Below are 24,952 nucleotides of genomic sequence, written 5' to 3'. Positions count from 1 at the left end.
TATAATAATAATACTTTAATAGCTACCATCATTTCCTCATCATCCAAATTCTGTATCTCTAATATCTTCATTTTTATGTTTTTAGGAACACATTTTAATACATCTTTAGAATTGCATATGTTATCTCTTCTACATGCAGTAATCTCTCATCTATATCTAGAAATATAAGCCAGCATTAAGTGTTTTATTTTCTATTAAGACATCTGTAACAATGAAATAAAAAATAAAGCCCTTTTATTATTTCAAATTTTTGGCTAACATGAACTCAATTTTATTTTCTTCTTTCTCTCCAAATTTTAGCAGCTTTTTCTGGCTTCATTGTACTTTTCTGTACTTTTCCTCTTGCCAACAAAAGAGCTGTCTGTGATTCTTAATGGTGTTCTTAAATCAGCTGAAGAATTCCTTTTCTGTGATGCAGTAGGCACACAAATTGCACTGCTAGTAAAGCTGCCATCTCTCCTGCGCCAAGTTGATCTGCTTGCTGACTCTCCAAATCCAGGGATAGGCAAGATGGCAAATTTCTCAACTAGTATGCACATCAACTGTGGCTCCCTTTATTTTGAGAACTGATTGCAATCCGTAACTCTATCTCTGACCTAGCTCAGCCTATAACTACATTTTCACAGTAGCTATTTATGTCTGATCAGTAATTATTGTTCACCAAGCTCATTGGTCTGCAATTATAACATCCAAATGTCTTCCTTCTGACTTTTCTGCCTACTAAGGTTGATGTTTATCAATCTGGTTTGGTCAATGATTAACAATTCTATTTAATTTTATTTATTTATAGCAAATATTTTATAAAATGTTTAATTGTATAGAAATTTAAAAGAATGGTTTAATTAACATTCATATACTTATCATCGAGGTCTTAAATTTATTAATATTTCTAATATTTTCAGTCTAATCTATTTTTCTGAAATATTTTAAATATACTATCAGACCTCATATTACCTCTAGATATTTCATTATATTTTTCTACAATATAACGAAAACAGAATTTAAATTTTCCTACATAAACACATTTCATTATCACGCAAGATAAAATTAATAATAGTTCTTATTGTAATTTAATAAAAATCCCCTCATATTCCCTCCAATTCCCCTGAATTATCACAGATGATTTGCTTTTTATTGTGCTTCTAAAATCACAACTAATCTAAAACAGACCTGCAGTTTTTGTGACAATGATTTGTTGAAAACTAGGTCAGTATTTTCCTATAGAATGTTCTAACTTCTGAATCATGCTGATTGCTTTCTCATGGTGTCATTTCATTTGTTCTTCTATCTTCTGTACCTCCTGTAAATTGGAATGAAATCAGAAGACTTCATTAGTTTCAGGTTAAACATTTTGGCCAAGAATAGTTAAAAGGTGCTTCTATATAGTTTATGTTGTACTATTAGATACACATAATGGTTGGCCATTCTACATTGCTTATACTGATGAGCAGGTTTAAGTGGTAGCTGTTTTATTAATAAATATGTACATTTATAATATATAAAATATAAACTTTTATAACTTTTTATTTTTATGCATTTTCAAACTTCAGGCAAGTTGCAAGAACACAACAAATAACACATAAAAGGCTTTAGATTTAGGTAAAAGGTATACCCAGCTTTGCCACTGATTATATTCTATCCCTTTTTGTTTTAGCTTTCTATTTTTTAATAAATGTGTACACACACATATGCACACATATATGTATTTAAAACTTTTATCTGAGCAATTTAAGAGTAAGCTGGAAGATCATACCACTTCACCCCTAAGTAATTTACTGTGTATTTACTAAGAACAGAACAGTCTCCCATTGACACATGACAGGATAAAGAATATGTGATATATATACATACATACATACATAATATATATATAATGGAATACTACTCAGCCATAAAGAAGAATAAAATAATGCCATTTGCATGGATGGACCTGGAGATCATCATTCTAAGTGAATAAGCCAGAAGAGAAAGAAAAATACCATATGTTATTGCTTATATATAGAATCTAAAAAAAAAAAAGAACTTATTTACAAAACAGAAACAAACTCACAGACATAGAAAACAAAATGGTTATCAGTGGGTGGGGAGGAATAAATTGGAAGTTTCAGATCTGTAGATACTATTGTATATAAAATAGATAACAATTTAAACTGTATATAGCACAGGAAACTATTTTAAATATCTTATAGTAACCTACAATGAAAAAGAATATGAAAACGAATATATGTATGTACATATATGACTGAAACATTATGCTATACACCAGAAATTGACATGACATTGTAAACTGACTATACTTCAATTAAAAAAAAGAATGCAAATAAGAAAAATGACAAAAAAGAACAGGATATTCTCTTTCATGTTACATAATTATTAAAATTAGTAAATCTAAAATTGAAACAATATTATTAGTATTTATTCCAGATACTATATTCAACATTTGTCAATTGTTTCTAAGACACCTTTGGAAATATATTTTTATTGGTCCAGAATCTAATCAGGTATCATACATTGCATTTAATTGTGATGCTTTTTATTATCTTTTAGTCTAGAACAGTTTTCTAGTCTAGAACAGTTTTCTAGTCTTTCTTTATGATCTTGGTATTTCTGAAAAGTCCTAGACAGTGATTCTGTAAGTCCCTTAAGCTGAATTTGTCTGTTTTCTCATGACTGTGTAAATATAAGGAAGTCAAATTTACTCCTGAGAATTATAGACTGTTTTAAGGCTACACCGAAATCCATATTAGAAATTACTTGACACACTTTATTTCCTCTTCTCTATTTCATGAAAGATACTGTTAAAAAACAGATTAATCCAGATTTAAACTCAGAGTCCTTCTCAAGACGGCACTTCCTACAACTAGAAGAACTCAAAACAAATGCCTATTTGACATTCCTTTTCTTAGACTCTTTCTTGTCTTCAACGTATAAGATTACTTTTATATGGTTTGCCTATTTCAGCTTATTCTAAAGACACTGAATACACAAGATGCCAAACCCACAAGATAAATAATAGTGCAGTAGGCATTACTTAGATGGCATAATTAACAGAGAATATGTTTCATAGGGTATGAAGAAGCTCTGGAGTCTAATTGAACTGGATTTTTATCCTGGTTGGGATTGTCACTGTGGTAAAATTACTTCTTCATTTTGAATTTCAATATTCTCATTTAAAAGAAATGGCACTGTCTGTCTCATAAGGTTCATGCAAGAAATAGGGATGTTGGATGCGTACCTACACTACTGCAGGCATTAGGCAATTAGGAACTATTATTATTACTTTCCTTACCTGCTGGACTATGCTCCAGGAGTTTCTATTTTGAATCCTATACCAACATTTGCTACCATGATTGAGAAAATACGTTAAAAAAAAAAAAACCATATTAGAAAGCACATAGGAAACATCCATGCACAAAGAGCTATGGAGAAAATGCTGTAGGTAATCAGAATGGTGTCATATGGAAAACACTGCTGACCGTACATCTATCCCCAATTCCCTCACTCTCCACAGTCTCTCTGCTAAGCAATGAAGCTGCATGGAGTGCTCAGTGCTGCTTCTAAGTATCTCAAACAACAGTTCTATTTCTCCTTTTATTTTCAACAACTCTGTATTGTTTGTCCCTGTCAAATGAACCCCTCATGATCTGCACCCTCTCAAACCATGCTGATTTCTTAATCTTGAACTGTGCCTAGAAAAAAAAAAACCCTGGTGATTTGTTAATATTCAGGAGCTTTAACTTTGTATCTCCTAATGCTCATTTGTTTTACACCAAGATTACCAAACTTCACTGATCCTAAAATCAATCATGAAATCTCGTATCTGTGAAGGACTGCAATTCACAAAAGTCTTTCATGGATGTTGTGTTACTTGATCCCTCAAAAACGGTTCTCTGAGGTGCCCAAGGCAAAAATTACTCTACACATTTTAATGATAACCTCAGCCCAGGAAATTTCAATGGCTAGTCTATAGTAACACAGCTAATGAGCTGATCAGGACGCAAACTGGTTTCCTCGAACTCCATACTCTTTGCTACTTCTACTATATAGGCTTGTTTGGACTTTAATCATTGCTGTTGGTGTCCCTAAAGTCCTAAAAAGATTTTAGTGTCTGTGATGAAACGAAACCTCTTAGTGAGAGCAGGTTCAAGACAGCCACAACATTGGTGGAAATACAAAGAACATTTAGAATTCCTTTCTCCTAACTCTTCTATCTCTAGCAAGATTACATATTAGATAAATGTTGTAGTTTATCTGAATCAGCTATTTCCTCTATGTCTGAATCTTTGAACTCAGTTCTATGGGTTATCTACCTTCAGCGTAAGATCGTTTGGAGTATAGAAAAGTACTAGTGACAGGAAAGGAACTTACTAGTTAAGACAGAAATTGACTCCAATTTTTTAAGTCAAGTAGTAAATAACATCTCTTACTTATCTTCCCTCATCATCTAAGTTATCGCATTAGGTCCCATGGCTTTAAACACCATTTCTATGATAATAATACACCAAAGTGTATCTTAAGTCCTAAAACTGAACAACTCCAGACTGGTATGGTCAACTGCATACATGACATCTCTATTAGACATTGACATATTTAGATGATGTCTCAAAATTAGCACGCATTGAAACCAAGCTTCTGAAATATATCCACCTCCAAAATTATCCTTCGCCCCCCAACATTTGCATACATCTAAATAAGTGTCATTCCATGTTTCCATCTACTGAGACCAAAAATCTTGGAGTCATCTTTAACTCCAGGCTCACAGCCTATATTCAATTTACCAACAAATTCTGCTTATCCTAATATCAAAATACTTAGTTCCCAAGTCCGCTTCTCAACAACACCAACACCTCCCAGGTGCAAACCGTCATCATTATCTCCCACTTGGTTGTAATAATCTCCTAAGATGTCTCCCTACTTCTACCCTTGCCCTACTGTCAGTTCATTTTCAATCCCAAACCAAATTGATACTTTTAAAACAAAAACCTCACCATGCCAATGATATATTCAGAAACCCCCAGGGGTTTGTCCTTTCACTCAGAGTCAAAGCCAGTGTCCTTAAGATGGTCTGGGGGTCTGCATAAGCTGTTCCCATCCCCAGTACTTCTGTGATCGCACCTCCGACAATTTTTATTCTGCTTAATTCTGTTCAGTCCATCCGACATACTAAGCACATTCTTGCTTCAGAACACTTGAACTTGCTGTTGTTTTTTCACGGAGTCTCCATTCCCCAGATGAGCTCAAGATTCACTTTCTAACCTCCACTGAATGTCTGTTCAAATATCTTATCTGTGAAGGCTTTTCTAATTACCCTATTTAAAATGGCTAATCTCACTGCTTCAATTCTCCCTGTTCGTATTTTCTAATTCTACTTACCTCCACAGCACTTTCAGTGGCCCACAAACAATCTATTTTCCTTATGTGTTGACCTGTGGTCTGTTTCCACCAGCAGAATTTAAGCCCCACGAGGGAAGAATGTTTGTTCACATTGCATTCCCAGCAACTAGAACACTTTCCAGCACACAGCAGGCACTCAATAAATGTGGTTGAATAAGTTAATACAGTATCATTCCTTTCATTATGCATTTTACCAGTGAGTAAACCAACCAGAGATAGTAGGTAAACTATTCAAGGAGGTACAGGACAGTGACAGTGGCAAGGCGTACAAAGAAGAAAGGAAACCCTAGCTTGCAGGGACCACTAGCTGAATCAGGCCGAGTTGTCCCCAAGTCACGGAGAACTGCTTAGGTTTGATTCTAACGGTGAAGGTCAGTGGTTAAATATCTACACTCATCACTTCTACTGAGTCTTTATGAACTGTGCTAAATTAACATTGAGTAGTACACTGGCAATAAAAGTGTTATTTGAGTTTAGTATGCTATAGTTGTATATTAAAGCGTATAATAGTTGTTAAATTCCAAATCAGACAGTGCTTACTCAAAACTGACTTCTGTTCAGAGAATTTATTAATTTAACATTATTTAACCTTGAGGCCATGCTGCCACAGGAGGAAGGGTATATTTAGGCTAATGATTTAGAATTTTATATGGGAAACCTTTTAAAGCAGAGACCATACATGCTTTCTTTCGATAAATAGAAAATAGTCTAATTTCATAAATTTTATGATTGCTGCCAGGAAAGGATGGTTGTAACAGCCTGTGTAATGAAGTTCTCAGATAGTATGAGTATTTCAGATAATCAGATGTATTCTCCTTCAGCCAGAATTTAATAGGCAAAGACACAGTGATAGTCACAGAATTTATGACCAATCAGCTGAGCATGTCAATCATTTGTAGATCACGGGTAACTTGTCAGTGACCTTTAGTGTGAAGTATTTATTTAGAAAACTAGAATAAAAAGCAGCTATAGATACAAGAGAGTCAAAGCATTTTATTCAGTAAAAACTCACTAGCCCTGGGTATTAGCAGCTATAAATCTGAAAATAGAACTATCATATGATCCAGCAACTCCATTCCTGGGTATATATATCCAAGGAAAATAAAAATACTAATTTGAAAGGATACAGGCACCCTAATACTCATAGCAGCATTATTTACAATAGCCAAGATATGGAAGCAATCTAAGTGTCCATCAACAGAAGACTGGATAAAGACAACGTGAGATAGCTATAGATACAGATATAGATACAATAGATTACATCTATATATGACAGAATATTATTCAGCCATAAAAAAAAAGAATGCAATTATGCCATTTGCAACAACATGGATGTTCTTCAACGGTATTATGCTTAGTGACATAAATTAGATAGATAAAGACAAACACTGTATGATATCACTTATGTGTGGAATCTAAAAAATAAAATGAACAAACTAATACAACAAAACAGAACCAGACTGACAGATATAGAGAACAAACTAGTGGTTTCCAGTGTGGAGAGGTAAGGGGAGAAGGGACAAAATAGGGGTAGGGGGTTAAGACATACAAACCACTATGTATAAAATAAATAAGTAACAAGGATCTATTATGTAACACAGGAAATACAGCCAATATTTTATAATAACTTTAAAATGCAGTATAACCTATAAAAACATTGAATCACTATGTTGTACACTTGAGCTGAATATAATATTGTAAGTCAACTATACCTCAATAAAAAAATAAAAAATATAAACAAAAACAAAGTAGTGTCTACCATTGTTTGGCAATCCTGGCTAAAAGACGTGACTCTTCCTGAAAGAGAAAGGTAGAGGCACCTGTAGAGTTTCTTGTCCAGCAGGGAGTCAAACTCTGGCAACAACAAAAACAAAGAGATTCTCTTCTTAATTAAATAAACTGATTTGCAAGTTTATAAGGGAAAAACAAACAAGAATACCCAGAGGAAAAAAGTATTATGGAGAATTATTTTTATAAGATATTGACAGGTATTACAAAGTTATAAGAAATAAAAGTGTGTTCTTTTAAACAAAAATATATCTTTATTAAGTTTCAATGTTCCTGCATTATACGGGTACCTAGTCCTATAAACTTAGTCTCATGTCCACAATAAATTATAAACGAAGGAACAAAACTGCTGGAAAATCCCTCCAAGCCATGGGTCCTTACTGAAAATGTACACGGGATGATAAAACTGTCATAAATCACTATACTCTTAAAAAAATTGTTAACTGCAACCAAATGTAAACATTTAAAAAGTAATAAAGGACTAAAATGATATGGACTAAAACTCATGAATTGATAGGTCCATGGAACTAAAGAGAAAAATCAAGGACAAGCCCAAGTATATGAGGAATATTTAGTTTTTTAGAAGATATTTTAAGTAAATGAAAAAAAATATGAGTTAATCAACATATGCATTCAAACAATTGGATAGTCATGTAGCAAAAAATAAGGTTGACTCCATTTCTTATCATTTCAACAATATAAATTCCATTTTGAACCAAAAAGTTTAAATGGAAGAAAACCAATTACATAGAAGTACAAGATGACATAATAAAATGCATTTTATGACTCTGAAATTGGGAAGATCTTTCTAAATGGGACACAATATCTGGGGGAAATATTGATAAATTACATAAATCTCAAATACATACTGAGCACAAAACTCAGCATCACTGAAGTAATTCAAACACCCTGGGAAAATACATATATCTTACATATTTAGACTCCTATATCCCACTTTACATGATACATGCGCACACATACACATACATAAACACATACACACATGCTTTTTACAGAGCGGTAAATAAAAATACTCTTTAATGTATTAAAAAGGTCTAAAATAAATATAAAAGAAATCAACACAAAAAGGAGTAAACACAAATGCAGAGACAGTTCAGTGGAAGAACACTTTGATGACTTTAATGAAAGGAAGGGATTGAAAGGAAGAGAATGACTTTGGTTTGCAATCAGGCATCAATGGAACACAAGAGGGAAACAAGAACCGTTTCAATCCTTCTGACTAAAGGTCTCCTTCTTTCTGAGATAATAGCTTTGAGCTAACTTCCCCCCCGAAGACAGGCAATTCACCTCAACCTACCACAATCTTTTTTAAGCAAAACGAAGAATTTAGGGCTATTGATTGGATTAGGAACACTACAAATTAAAGAGTATTTTATTTGTATGTTTTCATTAATTATATACACACATCTTATTATATTTGCACTATTTCACATTTGTACATTTGAGTGTATTTTTAATACTATACATATGTTTAATTTCCCCCAATAACAGAATAAAAATCTGCCAAATAAATTATCCTTAGAGCTTTCTTGACTTCACTCTTACTTCACCCTTTTCAGCTATGCTTCAACATCTGTCTCTGGAACAAATAAGTGGTTAAAAAAAAGTCACTTTATTTTAATTAAAAATAAAATATTGCTCATTTAAAAAAGCAATAAGTGATTTTTGAAACACATGTGTTTTCAGCATGTTAGCCATTGATTACACTTCAACATGCATTTCTATGTTTCCAATACTGAGGCTGATGTCTGGTGGTACATTAAATGACTTCATGTCCTGTGTTTATGCTATTTTTCTGCTTGCTTTCACAGATGTAACACCTATTTATGGTCAAGTGGAGGGGTCTGTGAAATGTTGCTATTACTGGTGTAAGAGGCTGTGGGAGAGACCATTTCACACTGTTCATGGCAGCAGCCTAGCAGGGGTCTGCTCACATGTTACTCTGAAGACACTGGTAAACCTTCAGAAGCTGATGTGCTAGACTCAAGCTAGCAGTTCTTCCCTTGCTGATACCCAGCTTTGGAGATGCTGATTAATTTGACTCTCCTGGAGTATACAGATTAAGGAAGTAGTATGTGAAACTAGACTGGCTCCAAAGAAGCTACTACTATTTGACCTTGAGTATATTACTGACCTCCCTGTACCTCAGTTTCATCATTTTCAAAACAGTGTTAATAAGTTTCTTTTGGTGATGGTTAATTACGTTCATGGCTGTCAAATGCCTACAACTGTGCCTATTAACAAGGTTAGATCAATAAATATTAACTATTTTCATAAGAAAGAATGACAAGGCACTTAGCACTGGAAGATCAAGTCTGAATACATAGATTAGAGTAAGTGGAAAAGTCTCTAGACTTCGGGCTCTGGAGCTAGAGTTTAGATGGAAGAATTATCTTCTAAGAGTTGCAGACTATTAAAAAATGAATGATTTTTGGAATCAGATTGGTCTGATTTTCAGTTATAATTCTGACATTTACCAACTGGTTGTCTTTAGATAGGCAGTTTTTAACCAACAGCCTGAACTTACTGGTGATTACATTGCTAGTACAATAAAGGTGCTGGAGATAAAAAGATGAACAAAAGAGATAAAAACTCCTTCTCCCCTGGAGTGTAAGTTCTAAACGGGGCCTTTGTGAAGTACCTCACATGTTTTCAGGGAGCTTTTTGATCGACATTTGTAATCCTAAAGTCACAACCCTGGCAGATGTAGAGATCACTGAAATGATATCCCGCTTACAGGAATCTGAATGGGAGAGATTGTGGGAGGGACTACAAATCTCCCTTAACTTAGGATGGGATGATACCCCCATAAACCATCATAAATTGAAAATATCCTAAGTAGAAAATGCATTTAATTACACCTAACGTGTCGAGTACCGTAGTTAAGCCTAGCCCATCTTAAATGTGCTCAGAGTATTTACATTAGCCTGCAGCTGGGCAAAATCACCTATGACAAAGTCTATCTTATAATACAGGGTTGAATATCTCATGTAATTTATTGAATACTTTACTAAAAGTGAAAAATGAGATTTGCAAATGTTAGCCACTATATATAAAAATGAGAAAAAAACAAATTTCTTCTGTATAGCACAGGGAACTATATTCAATGTCTTCTAATAACCTTTGATGGAAAAGAATACGAAAATGAATATATGTATGTATATGCATGACTGGGACGTGATGTACATGAGAAATTGACATGGTGTAACTGATTAGATGTCAATTAAAAAAAGATCTCTCAGAGAAAAAATTATGAATTAGAAGAGGAAAAAATTTTTTAAATAAAACAAAATAAAGAAGGAAAATGGAATAGTCGTATGAGTGCAGAAAGGTGGTCGGTAGCTCAGCTGTTTCCCCTTGTGACTTTGTGGCTGATGGGGAGGTGCCCACCATCATGAGAGAGTATTGGACAGCACATGGTGAGCCCAGGAAAGGATCAAAATTCAAAAAAGTATGGTTTCTACTGAATTCATATAGTTTTTGCACCATCATAAAATTAAAAAAGCATAAGTGGAACCATCCTAGGTTGAGGACCATCTGTACTTGCCTGTCACTCTGAGGTTCAGTCAAATATAAATGAAGGACAGCAAAAAGAGAACCAGAACTAGGGAGGGGATATATTCCCATAAAGATAATCCAGAAAAGAGAAAGACCCTACATCAATGGAATTACCACATCGAATAATTCATGTTCTATTTAACACATGTTAGGCAACTGATATACACAGAGATGGTCAAGACAAGATCTCTGCCTTCAAGGAGCTCAGAAGCTAGTGAAGTTATAACTAAGCATGCTCACCCTGGCAGACATATGGACAAAGCAAAGTGTTATAGTAGCACACAGAATGGAACTTCTCTTTTTAAACTGGGTAGGCAGATGGGAATAACATAGAAAGTTATGCCTAAGGAGAGTTGGAACAAAAGTCTAGGGATTTTAAGGCAAAGACAAAAAGAAACCTTTCTATCTGAAAGAAAACTTACTATCTGTAACAACGTGTGCAAAGCATTATATACAAAATGGCTAGTGAGTTTAAAAATGAGAATTGTTAGTGACCTTTACCCCTCCTTTTACTAAACATCTGACCCCAGACAACTTCACCGGTTAACAGTCTAACCAAAGGGGAATTAGTTGGATTTGGTCGAAGCATAAGAGTGAGGTACAGAATAAACAGATAAATCTGGAAACTAAAGTTAGTCCAGACTGTGAAGGGTTGAATGTCACTCTTGAGAATGTAGACCTTGTCTTTTATGTAACAGACCATCATAGAAGGTACATAAACTGAGAAGTAAAGATCTCAGAACTGATTCGAGAGCTATAACCCTAGTCGCAATCTGTATAATAGACAATGAGCTAAAGACTGAAGGAAGCGTAACCATTGCAGACACTGATGCGATTGTTTAAAGGAGAGAGACAGATTTTCAAGAAGAAAGGCTGGATTTAAGATAAAGAATAGATAGTATGTCCTATTCTATGGATTCAATCAATATCCATTGAGTACCTATTTTGTGTGAGACACTTTTTGGTTTCACCAAGCAATACAAACACAATCTCTGCCCTCATGCAACTTAGACTTTAGTGAAAGCTGGAAGCACATGACAGGTGCTCCATAAATATTGCTGAATGACTAGATGGCTTGAACTAATTCAAAAAGATAGGGAATGACCTTAAGTTAGAACTCTGACTGAACACCTAAAATAATTAACTCAGATCAGATACATACTTGGTACATTTATTATCACTGGAAGATAAATAAAGCTAAATAAGCCCCTCTACCTTCATTCAGGACATGACCTTTTAACTAAAATGCCAAGGGGTGTGTGTGTGTGAGAGAGAGAATTAATAACTTAAGGAAACACATTGAAGTATTAATGCCAAATAAAGGATCTTGAATGCTCTCTAGTGCTTCGAGACAAGGAGGAGGGCCATTGTGTAACAAGGGAAGTTTCACAAAGGAAATAGGATTGAGATTAAATAATTAGAGAAGATACAGATGGGATAAGTGTCTACCAGATGGGAAAACTGTGTCATAATACATGTGGGAAATGTGGGAATAGCCAAGTACATTCTTGGGGCAGAAAAAGGAAACTAGTCTAGGGGGAAGATGAGACCAGAGGAGACTGAGAGACGCAGCTGAAGATGAAAGCAGGAGGCGAATTGTAAAGGTGGTGCTGATGAAGACTTTTTTCCATCATAAACCTTGCTGAAATCCTTTGCTTTGTTAATTCTTAGTGAAATTGATATATGGCAGAATGTGTTCTGAAGCGGAGGGAAAAAAGTTTCCTCAACATTCTTAGGGCCCCTGACTGGGTCTGAAAATTAAACCATTAAAGACAGATTAACAGGAGAAAAGCACACAAATTTGTTTAATATAAATTTTATAGGACAAGGGAGCCCTCAGAAGGAAACAAAGACCTGAAGAAACAGTTCAACCTGAGGGCTATCATGCTAGGTTTGATGCAGAGGGGACAGCCATGGAAAGATGCAACAGGATCGAGTATGAGCTGAGAGCTGTAAACTGGGGGAACTTCGCAAGGCCTGTAATAAGGATGTTCCTCCCCTCCTGATTGTTACCAAACTCAGGTTTGGCTGCTCGCCACCCAAAAGCTAATACTCGAGAGGCAAGTGTTGGTAGAAAAGAAAGGTCGCTCTATTCAGGGTACTGGCAGGCTGGGGAGAAGGCGGGCTCATGTCCCAAACCAGCTCCAAAGATTCTGCTCAGACATGACAACTCTTAATGGGAAAAAAGGAGAAAGAATCTCAGCGATACATGGAAGCAAGAGGCTGGGGTTCTGTGTCGTTTTCCACTGCTTGCAGACTGCCTAACGCCTCATAATCTTCCTGCAAGCACTATCTTTTTTTTTTTTGATAGAATCAATTATTATTTTTTAAATTGAATTATAGTCAGTTACAATGTGTCAATTTCTGGTGTGCAGCACAATGTCCCAGTCATGCATATACATACATATATTCATTTTCATATTTTTTTCATTAAAGGTTATTACAAGATATTGAACATAGTTCCCTGTGTTACCCAGAAGAAACTTTTTAAAAAATGTTTATACATATAGTGGCTCACGTTTGTAAATCTCAAACTCTCTCCTTCAGATGCTATCTTGTCCATTTGGCCGGCCTGCAGGAATGCGATAGAGGGAACTGGGGGAAGAGAGCTAGTCCTTCTTTAACTACTTATTTCTTCATTTTTACCTCTTTTAATCTAGGAAAGAATCAACAGGTTGGGCAAGGCATTGCGTGCATTCAGTGCAAGTCAAGAGTTAGGTTAAACTGCCTGGTGATCGCATTCTTACAATCAGGTTCCTTTAGGGTTAAGGGTGAACGTGAATGGGCAAGCAGGAAAGGGCCAGAAGGGCTGCTTTCATCCTACAGGTGGAGGGGGGTCACCTCTCAGAGGAGGATCTGGTGACCTGCTTCAGAAAGGAAGGACAGGGGAAGGTCAAGGACCCTCCTGCTTCTGCCACTTTCTCCAACTCCTTCAGCTTCAAATAGTCAACGTGCCAAGGTGCTGTATTTGCCCTTCTGAACACAGTCAGTCCTAAATTATGTTGTGTCTCAGCAGCTGCCTTCCTCTGGTGTTTGGCAACCACTACACCATCAATAGCCGAAATGTTAGGCCCTCTCATTATTCTTTTGCCAGACAAAGTGCTAGACGGCAGAATGTCCAATTACATTCGATTTATAAACAATAGAGAAATTTTTCGTATAGTATGGCTCATGAAGTTTTTAGTACATACTAACACTAAAAAAAAAATCATCTGTTGTTTATCAGAAATTCAAATTTAACTGGATATCCTATGTTTCTATTTGATAAATTTCTTAATTCCTAGACCTATGAAAGCAATTCAACTCTGAACAGTTCCTTTCCATTAGTTCTAAGGATTTCAAGTGAGAAGTTGAGTATTATGCTATTCCTAATTAAATTAAACTCATCTAATGTTTGTATGTCCTTTATGATTTTCTCCATAGCAGTGATCACTTTTAGCAATTTTTCCATGGTTTTGTTCAGTTGCAAAGGCAAGGGAAAAAATAAAACAAACAGGAAAAAAGCAATTCAGCCATTTCAGAGAGAAGCAATTTAAAAATGGCAGGTACCATCTGTGATTACCAGTCCCTCTTCTCAGTGAGGGCAAAGTATGTGAAGGGGTTAAGTCTCAACCTCCCCTCAGCCTTTAGCCCTAGGACTCCTATTTACTTTAATGGAAATCACTTTTCCAAGACACCATGCAGGGTTCGGAAACACAGGGTTAAAGGTCACCGTGCAACTCCAAGAATAATAAATTTGCAATTTGTACTTTCCTGACCTCCAGAAATATTTTGAGGTGTTCGAGGCCAAAGAAAACAAAGCAGTGCTTTGAAAGGACTGGGGAGCTATCAACTGATCGATTTAAGTGGGATTATCTGATAATTGGGTAAATACATTGTTATTGATGTGCAGGATGAGGAAGATGTGCCAAGAAAACCCTAATGCCTGGTCCTAGATTTATCTGCTAATCCTTGAAGGAGGCAGTTTACTGAGCACATGAGTAATTGCTCTGCTAACAGATTTATTCTTCGCTTAAGCCCCCTTTAGGGCTTAAATCCTCCTTTCTCCTTCCAGCAGTTCAAAATGTGGCCTGAATCCCACTGCCCAGAGTGTTACACTTTGCAGCCCCTCCCAGGCCTGTTGGGACTCCAGTTTCTTTGATTTAACAGACACTGCTCTAGCAAGATGCTGGGGCTCTTGCCAGATGTGCTTAATGTGAATGAACTTTTAGGAATTTTACATTTGATTGAGCTACCTGGAGAAACTTGCCTCTTCTCTGTTGCCATATTTTCAACCAGATTATTTTAAAATAGAGCCCTAAGGGAGATACAGTTTAGTGGGAAGGGCCGAAGACTGGAAGCCAGGAAACCCATGTTCTAATCTTGACTCTGTCAATTCACTTTGTAATTTTGATTAATCTTGATACTTTGTCTACCTCTTTTGGCCTCTAATTTTTCCTTTGTGAGTTAAGGAAACAGAGCTGAGATTGTTTCCAGCTCAAACTATCAATGAAGGAATGAAGTAATTGATCTGCATTTTATGTTGAGCATGCAGACCCAACCATAAGGATTTTCTATGATTTTCATTTCTATCCTTCCTGGTGTAGACACGTTCCCCCTACAACATGAGTGCAACTTGTGCTTTCTCAGAATTTCCACTGGGAGAAGTGAGATAATTGCAGAGAGCAGGATGATTTTTACTTACCAAAAAAAATCTAGGTAGGATTTTCCTGTGGATTTTAGATTATTTGGAAACCCCACTATCTTCAGCTCATTTTAGAAACAGGATCTTTTTAATAAAATGAGTTCCAAATTCAAATACCTAAACCTATATGTGTGTGCTTACACAGTCAAAACAAAATATATGTAAAATCTCCCTTTTACTTTCTCAGGCAAAGAGGAACCACTTAAAAATTACAAAATAGATTACTCTCTAAGCGATGACCCTTTCTTTTCATGGATTTCTTGATCTGCTCACACAGGTTTCAATGCCTCCACTCCATAGCTAACCTTTCTAGAGACATCTGTGGTTAAAGTAGGCAGTACTCAATCGAAAACCTATCTCTACTTATTTGTTTATTTATGTTTCACTATAAGTCAGATTTATTAAATTCGAAATCTTTACAGCCATCTTTAAATCTGTCCATAAGGACAGATTTAGTTCCATGATACTGAGAGAATTTTTTTTCAGCATTTCTCTTATTTGTGAGCAAAGGACCTTGAAAAGATTCACATTTATTCTAAGAAAAATCAACCACCACCAATCAGACAGTCTGTAAAAGAATGAAGACTAATCACCCTGGCCTCATTTAAAATACACTAGAGAACGTATTCGTTGTGGTATAGGCTAAGCTTCTTAAGAAGTATAAGACAACAGACACTGCGGGTCAAACAAGACGGAAATTTCTCTCTCAAAATACTAGTGAGCGAGAAGCCTGAGCTAAAGGCACGAATGTGGTGAAGCAGCAGGGCACATGCAGGGAGCAGGTAAGGGAAGCCTGTCAGAAGCTGTCAGCTGAGGGTCTGCGTTCCTTTTGTCTTGTTGCTCTATATTCAGTGGCGTGTTCCTCTTACCTGTAGAGTCAACGCTGGCTTGCAATCCAGCCCACATTTCTCCCGATGAAAAATGCAGAGTAAGCAGCTTCCTGATATAAAAGAGACTCAAGAGTTTTTATACATCATTTCTGCTCACATCTTATTGGCAAAAGCCTAGTCACGTGGTGATTTCTAACTGCAAAGGAGGATGGAAAATTTAATCTGATTGTACGGCGTACTTTTAGCAAAAGTTCTGTCACCACAAGTAGAGAATGGATGTGGGGAACGAATAACTGTCTCTATTACAGAGAGATGTCATGGTCTAATATTTCTGCAGATTCCTCCATTGATAGGCAAAACATTTTATAATAATGCCGTATGAGCAATTCAGTCATCACAAAACCTTAGTGATAATGATAATGTTTCAAACACTAATTTTACACCTTCCATGAATAAAAAGGTCAGCTAAGAACAAATACTTAACTTGAGAACATCCCTACCAATATGAAACACTTCAAATTAAAAGAGGCTAACTTTTAGGACAGTATCCCAAATCTTCTCAGTGCTGTCAAACCTCTAGTTTTTTCTGAGTGCCTTTCCAAACTCAGGCATACATGCTGGCATATTTGTGAATCGAGATGGACACACTCCACCTTAACTGGGCAGATGTTAGACATAGCTTAAAGATGAGAGACTTCTTGGTTTTTAGAACAGGAAAGAACCTAGCTCAAGGGATAAATCACTTGTGTAGTCATTCTTCCTTATAGCATCCACGCTCCTCTCTATGTTTCTGCTCCATTGCCCTTTTCCCTCTAAGCAATCTTTATTGATAGTCTAAAATCCAAATTATAGAAGGATCTAGTCAAGTTTATATGAACAGTTAGCATTCAGCAAACCAATTTTTTGGTCATCTTAAGATAACTGGCTAAGTTATGGAGTCAGTGGCCGTGGGTCAGGTGTAACCTCCAGAATGATCCAGGATTGCTTCTGGATAAATACCAGCCAACAGGAGAACCCCTGATCAGGAGCCAGTTTCACCTGGAAGGAGAAGCTGAACATTGCAAGTACTGTGGTGAATAAAGCTAATACTATATTTTATCCAGTACATCATTGATTTTTAAGACACATCATTAATTTTCAAGAGAGAAAACAAATGCTACTGTTTAAGACACAATTCAACTTGACGGAGGATACAATGTGAAAAAGTAGAGCAGCATAAGATAATAAGACACAGTAAACACATTATTAATGACTATAAACATGATAACTAGGAGTTGTTAAGCACTTACTATGTGGTGGAGATTATTCTATGCGATTTGCATGAATTAAATGATTCAGTACTATTATAATCATATAGAAACAAGATATTTAATATAACAAATTCTGAAATCTCTGTTACTACATCTCTCTGGCAGGTAATCATTCATATTTAAAAAAAAAATTGGGAAGTCCAAGCCCACTACCTCACATAGTAGACCATTAATTTTTGTTTAACACTGAATCTATTTCTTTCTCTTTTTTCTAGTTTTATTGAGATATAGTTGACATTTAGCATTGCAGTAGTTTAAGGCATAAAACATAATTATGTGGTGTGTGTGTATATACATATATATATGCAAGTGAATATCAAAATAAATTTAGTTAACACCCATCACCCCATATAGTTACAGTTTTTTTTTTTTTCTTATAATGATAACTTTTAAGATCTATGCTCTTGGCAACTTTCGAATACACAATAGAATATTGTTAACTTTAGTCACCATGCTGTACATTGTATCCCCAGAATTTTTTTCTCTTAAAACTGGAAGATTGATAGCACAGGGAACTATATTCAATATCTTGTAGTAACTTAAATAATTAAAAAGAATATGAAAACAAATATATGTATGTTTATGAAAAATCTAGTTTCTCCTACAGCTCTAGCACTTAACTGTGTGCCACAAGGGCACAAGCAGTATGCCTCATGCCACCAGGGAATTCATCTTTCAGTAACTCAAGTTGCCTCAGTTGTAGAGGCTACAACATTGTTCACACTACATCAACCAAATCAACCACCTTTATAAATATGTACATATACTTCTAATCTACATAAATTAGAGGAGGAAAAATAAAGCAGCTATTACCTGTGGTTGTCCATCCACATGGCAGTAAAAGACAAAAAACTACAACATAACTTTGAAACTAGAGAATTATAAGATAAGATGACTTTTGAAATGATTAGAAGAAGCATATATATATAATATATAATGTATTATATATGTGTATTATATATATGTATTTTATATATATATGTATATATACATATATATGTATTTATATATATATATGTATGTATATATGTGTATATATATATATGTATGTATATATGTATATATATAGATGAAGATCCAAAGGTACCAGGAAGCTTGGAAGAGTTTTTTCTCAAATCACTCTTATAAGAGGTATCTCATGATAAAGGGGAAATAATTTACCAATATTTCAGAGCATCTGAAAGTGAGAAACTTGAAAACCCAGCATTAGAATATATGTATTCATTTGTCTTAGTAAATGTGACCCAAATTATTACATCTTTTCCTTAGCCTCAATATCCTCTCCTATGATCAACAAAATAACTGCTCTGTGCCTGACAATTACAGCTAGTTAATGTCTCATTAATATTTTATCATTTTGGTGATGTGCTATTGAACCTGGCCTCCTCAGGAGGCTGGTCCAGTGATTACAAGAGTAACTAGCAAATGCTTAATCACCCACTTTATTATCTTCCTATTAATAATAAATACCAGGAGGCAATGTATTTAATTACCTTGCTAGTTTGAGTGGCATAGAACTTAAAGTTTGCAATTTTGGAATACTAATTTAATTTGAACAGCATCACATTGGTACTTGGGAAACCAGCTGTGTAAAAGCATAAGAGAATATAAATTCTCTCTATTGAAAAACAGGGAAACTCATTGAAAGATCCTCTTCATGGACTCTGGAACCCTTCTAAATAGCTGCATCTCCTTAAATAAACTTGTATAATATTGTCTCTCACATGATTCATGTCCCTCAGTATTTGAGAAGTTATTGATAAATGTCTAGCTCACTTATGCCAGATGTATGGGGATTCCAAACAAGGATTATTCCTCCAGAAATATCAACGTACCTGCTTAGTTGTGTTAATAATCAGTCTCCTGATTATTAAATGTAGATAGTAATAAGACTGAATTTTGAATAACTTTCATTTTTTCTACTGTTTTGGACAAAATAAGGCAGTATCGTGTTTACTTCTTTTCTTCCAACAACAACAAAAAAAGTGTTACCGGTAATAATCTGTTTAAGCATGAAGGATTTCTGTAATCGAGGATTCTCCCTGCCTATTGGTCAGGTATCCCCTTGGTCAAACAGTAAGCATTTTCTTGAGTACCTACTATGTGTCAGGCACTGGTCTTCACACAGAGATTCTCAACTTTCACACTGCTATGGCACGTACAAGAGAGGACACACCTCCAGTACACAGGAGCATGAAATGCCAGTTCCTCCATTTTCCCTGGCATTCAAGGAAGAATAGTAAGATGTAGCTAAGTAGTTATTAAACAAATGATATTGAATACTGACCTTACTCTAATTTACATGACATGAATATTGGGTACTTAAAATCGTGTTAGTGACGAATTGCATGTAACACACCGAGACTTAACAGCACGTAGAACACTGTTGCTCAGAGCTATTTTTCCAAGTCCTACAAGTCCAAATGAACTTCACGTGGTCACTGTTGTGTCCTGCTTCTGTGCTACACATCACTGCTTCTGCACTTTTCCATTCTAAAATCTCCTTCTTCCTTGTGTCAAGAATCTAATGTCTATTTAACCTTCCAATCCCAATTCAAATCTTTTATTTTTCCTAATCCTACCCAATTACTTCTGCAAGTAACAATCTGCTCATTCACTGAGTTCCTATTTTAAGCATTTATTACACATCTATAATGTAGATAGCATGCTCTAATTGCCCATTTGTTTTGTATCAGTCAGCACCATTTAAATTGGTTTAATAGGGCTTCCACTATTCCTCTATTGAAAAGCTAACCTTACTTTTCAACTACCATGATGGGAATTACATTTCTTTTTTTCATAGTACATAGCACAACTTAAAAACTTAGAGTGCTCAGATTAGCACCGATAGGTTGATTTATGCTGATGATCATGTCCTCTATCCATCTATGTTTATATGTCTAAAAACCAAATTAAAGGTGGGAATCTCAGCATCACCTGGGGGCTTATTAAAAATGCAGAATTTTGGAAATCATCCCAGACCTAAATGAATCAGTTTTTGTATTTTTAAAAGACCCCCCCTCGAAGTGATTCACATTATATTAAGTTTATGGAGCACTGATAAAAGTAAGTGCTGAATTTTTGAATTTTCAGTATTCATAATATAAAGAATATTTAAGATACAGAGTATTTATAATATTTGGTTAAGTGTATTATTTAAGAATAACTCTACCAAAAACTAGAAATCAAAACCAAAAAGGATTATTTCCTATTATTAATCCCATATTTTAAACATTACTGAGCAGTTAATATCAACATTGTCTGTGCACTATACAACATATACAGTTCAACTTATGCTTTTTCTGATACGGAGAGCAACGTTTAAAAATGGCAAATGACTTGTCAAAAGGCACAAAGCCAATGACTTACACGTTGGAATTTAGCTAGTTATTCTCTCTCATTTCATTTAATACACATGGGAAGCCTATAAGGTAAATATTACTACTAACTTCATTTTAATGATGAGGAAACTAAAGCTTAAAAGTGATAAGAAATTCCCTTTAAATCATAGAGCAAATAAAAATATCAGAGACTCACATATGCATCTCTGTTTCTTGACACCATGCTGTTATTCGTGCTGTTCTATGATCATAATCACCCATGGTAGAGATTTCCAAAGATGTGAAGTAGAGAAGAAACATGGCAGATTTAAGAAAGTCAAAGAAGGTTACTTTAGAGAAAGAAAGTAAGGTGGAATGTAGTCCATGTTGATGCCAAAAAGTAGGCAGGCTTCCTTTCACAGGCTAAGTTATAGACTTTTAACTTTTCTTAAAATAGTACTAAATACTTTTAAACCAGGGGTGTGATATAAACAATTTTCCGTTTGAACAGAATACTCTAGTGGCATTATGGAAAGCATATTGGAAAGAAAAGTAGAAAAGATGCAAGAAGACTAGCCAATATTTTCTTGCTGAATTCTGGGTTAATGGCAACTTGGACTTGGAGATTTGGCAGTAAAAAGACAGAGATTAGCAACTAAGTTTGAAGGCTAGAAATAAATCAATAGGAGTTGGTGATAGATTTAGTGTAGTAAGTAAAGGTAAAAAGAAGTCTCAAAGAAGAGTTTTAGGTCTCCGGTTTGCTATTTAAATAGATGAAGGTGTCTTTCTCTGAAATGAGAAGGCCTAAAAGAATAATAGGCAATAAACTCTGAGATGACAATACTGAGTTTGAGGTACATGTGAATCATTAAAGTTCAGAAGATTCTTGACATATAGATTAGGGACTCATCGGAAGCTTTGAGCTTAAGACACTATAGCTTGTGACTTATTTATGTATAGGATGAAAACTATTGTGATCCTAAGCTTGAGGGTTGACTAATGCCAATACTGTTATTAGTGCAGCAGAGATGGCAAGTAACAGACATAGAGGGAGGGAAGTCAGGAGAACTTGTTACCTTAGAGGCCAACAAAAAAGTAGCTCTCATTGGTAAAGGTAAACACACAATGAAGGTAGTAAATAAACCATGTATAAAGCTAGTAGGAAGGTTAAAAGACAGAAATAGTGAAGTCACCTATATCCACAATAAGTAGTTAAGGGATACACAAAACAAAAAGATGTAACATATGATGTCACAGAATTGATATAAAAAAGTTATTATTTTTTTCTTTTTCTTTAATTTTGTACCTATATGAGATGATAGATGTTCATTAAACTTATTTTGATAATCACTCATGATGCATGTAAATCAAATCATTGCGCTGCACACCTTGAACTTATGCTGTATGTCAATTTATCTCAATAAAACTGGAAGAAAAAAAAAAGCTTTATCTAACTGAAAGGCCTGAGATTCCAACTCCTTCCTATATTAGTGTTTTGCAAATGTCAGTGTATAGACTGGTGTTGGTTTTTGATGATGTTTTCATAAAAATAAATTTATTCCATTAAAGAACTGGTCTTTATTCTGAAATTTATTTTTATTTTCTCTTTTTAGTGTATACACACACACACACACACACACACACACAAATGAGACCACTGAGTATTTCTTAGACATTATTTAAGTGATAAAATAGTTCATTGACAATACTGTGCTGGACTCATTTACTTTCTTCACTGTTCTGAAATTTTCCATAAATTTGGACATGATTTGCTATAATTTATCTTCTGATCTAGCATGATTTCAGAGTATATAATGACTCTAAAATGTGGTTGTAGAGTGTGATTGCTTATTTCTGTGTGAGCATGTGTTTGTGGAGAGATAACATGTTATGTAAAATATATGTTCATGATGTTCCAGAGGACTTAAGTATGATGTCAACTTACTGACACTCCTAAAACTATGGGCTATGAAAACCAGAACTGTACTTTTACACAATAAAAACTCGGCAGACATTCATTTAATAGATGAATAAATGCATAATTTTCAGGGGTTTTATGTACTGGAATAGAGACTGGCATCCGGGGATTAAAGAAGTCTTCTCTTTTAATGAGATCAGGAAAGTTTGTCCAAATTACCTCTCTGGCACGATCACTCATAATACTCTCCAAGTAGAAGTAGGGATGGAGGACATTCATCTGTTAACATATGGTATAATACATTAAAATTTTTTTGCATATGGGATTCTGCTGCAGGTGACAGGAGTATAGTACACTTCCAAAATAAAGAGGTAAGTTTCCCAATAATGACACATTCTGCAGTGTGAACAAATATACTCGTGAATTTTCCTTATTCTATCAAATGAAACAGTGTTACAAAGTTAATCTTGCAGCATTTAAGAGAGGAAAACTAAAATACTCTTACTGATTTAAAAATTTTGGTACTTTTTTTGGAAGGTCTCAGAAATACGTTATTTTTTCTACCCTATCAAACTGATACTGCTTTTCTTATCTCTGAAGCTCTGCCAATAGACTGAAAAGAGGGTAGTTTATTACAGTGAGAGCTGATTGTTCAGTTTATTACATCTAGGGCCTTTGGAAAACTAAGTCATCAATTTCCTCTTCTTTTTATATCACATATGATCATCAGACTCCCCTTTATAATGTGCTTTCATTTTCCTTTAAACTTTCTCATAATCTATGATTACAAGGTTATTTACGTACACACGAGGAGCCTTTTGTTCCACAGTCATCTTTTCCCTCCAGCCTGATTTAGTTAGTGTTTGCAATATCACAGTTTATCACCATGGAGATAACTGTAATGTGACAAATACTGGAACAAATCAAATGGGAAGAGCATGATTAGAAAGCAGAAGTAAATGTGTTGTTTGAATAAACAGCCTCACAGTAACCAATAATACTTAAAGACCTTCCTTTGTAACTGTAATCAAAAACAGGAAGTTGACATGTAAGTGTATATTTGAAAGTCTTAACCTTCCAAGACAATGTGATGTGTCGGAAAGAGACTAAGAGAAGAGAGAAAACTTGGGTTTTATTGTTGGCTCCCCATTTACTAGATTCCCTCTAACTTTCATAAAACCCTTTTGTATATGAAAATGACATTAATCTACCTGATTTATATATAATATATTTATTATATTATTATGTATGTATTAAATATATATCATATTACTATATATTTACTATAAATATACATATATCACAAAGACTATAGTTCTCATAAATGCTGCATTCTGTGTGTTTTACTTCTGGGATAAGGGACTGAAAAAAAAATTACTTACAGTTTGTTAGCCTCTCTCTGTTTTCTGCCACAGAGACGATAAACTCCTATCAGCCTGAGACCTTCAGTGACTATGTGGATCAGACCGTCACTGGACACAGAGGGTGAGTACTTGTCAAACCATCACCGGACACACAGGGTGAGTAACAAATCTTTGCTCCATGAGGTCATGGAAATTTTAGATTAAATTTGTTATTTTTGAATTTATCCTTAGTTTCCTAACCTAAGAAGATGAGGTGGACTTGACTAGAGAAATTGGCAAAACAGATTAGGTTCTATAGGACAAAAAAGAAAAAAATCCAAAATATTCTATCTGGGATAGCGGTAGGATTGGCTCATGCTAAGTCTGTTAAAAGGACCTGAGAGTTCTGCATGCCAAATCAAGAAGGGAAGGAGGAGGGTGACACACAGGAAATGAGTGCCGTATGTTGCTAGTCTAGCAGACTATACATGGAGCATAGGAGGTAGGAGGGACCCTTGTTCTGTATAATTTTGGGAAAATCAGTTCCTGAAATTTATGGCTTAGAACCTACAGTTGTGCTTAAAGGGCAAGTGCCAGTGGAGATGGTGAAGCATATGTGGGAGGGGTGAGATGTGGGCTGGATTATGGGGTTTTTAAATCTTGGATTCTAGAATCAGACAGACCTTTTAGGTAAGGGAAGTGGTTATCAGCTACATTGATTTAGGACCAGTTATTTAATCTCTTTAGACTCTGTTTCCTCATTTAAAAAATAAATATTTAATAATA

The 24,952-nt window shown here is 35.1% G+C and overlaps 1 long non-coding RNA gene across 1 annotated transcript; it reads right to left on the bottom strand.

The window, feature by feature from the left end:
• Window positions 1-337: 337 nt before the first annotated feature.
• LOC116666323 lies at window positions 338-24,328 on the bottom strand. Its single transcript, XR_004323110.1, has 4 exons — window positions 24,206-24,328; window positions 16,315-16,385; window positions 7,154-7,248; window positions 338-1,300 (listed from the first exon to the last, which is right to left on the bottom strand). It is a non-coding gene; the product is annotated as an uncharacterized LOC116666323 (long non-coding RNA).
• Between the last annotated feature and the right edge of the window lie 624 nt (window positions 24,329-24,952).

The sequence above is a fragment of the Camelus ferus genome, chromosome 10 (assembly GCF_009834535.1).
Source record: "Camelus ferus isolate YT-003-E chromosome 10, BCGSAC_Cfer_1.0, whole genome shotgun sequence".
NCBI lineage: Eukaryota > Metazoa > Chordata > Mammalia > Artiodactyla > Camelidae > Camelus > Camelus ferus.
The sequence above is the reverse complement of the archived record's forward strand: the minus strand, read 5'-3'. Positions and strand labels throughout refer to the sequence as shown.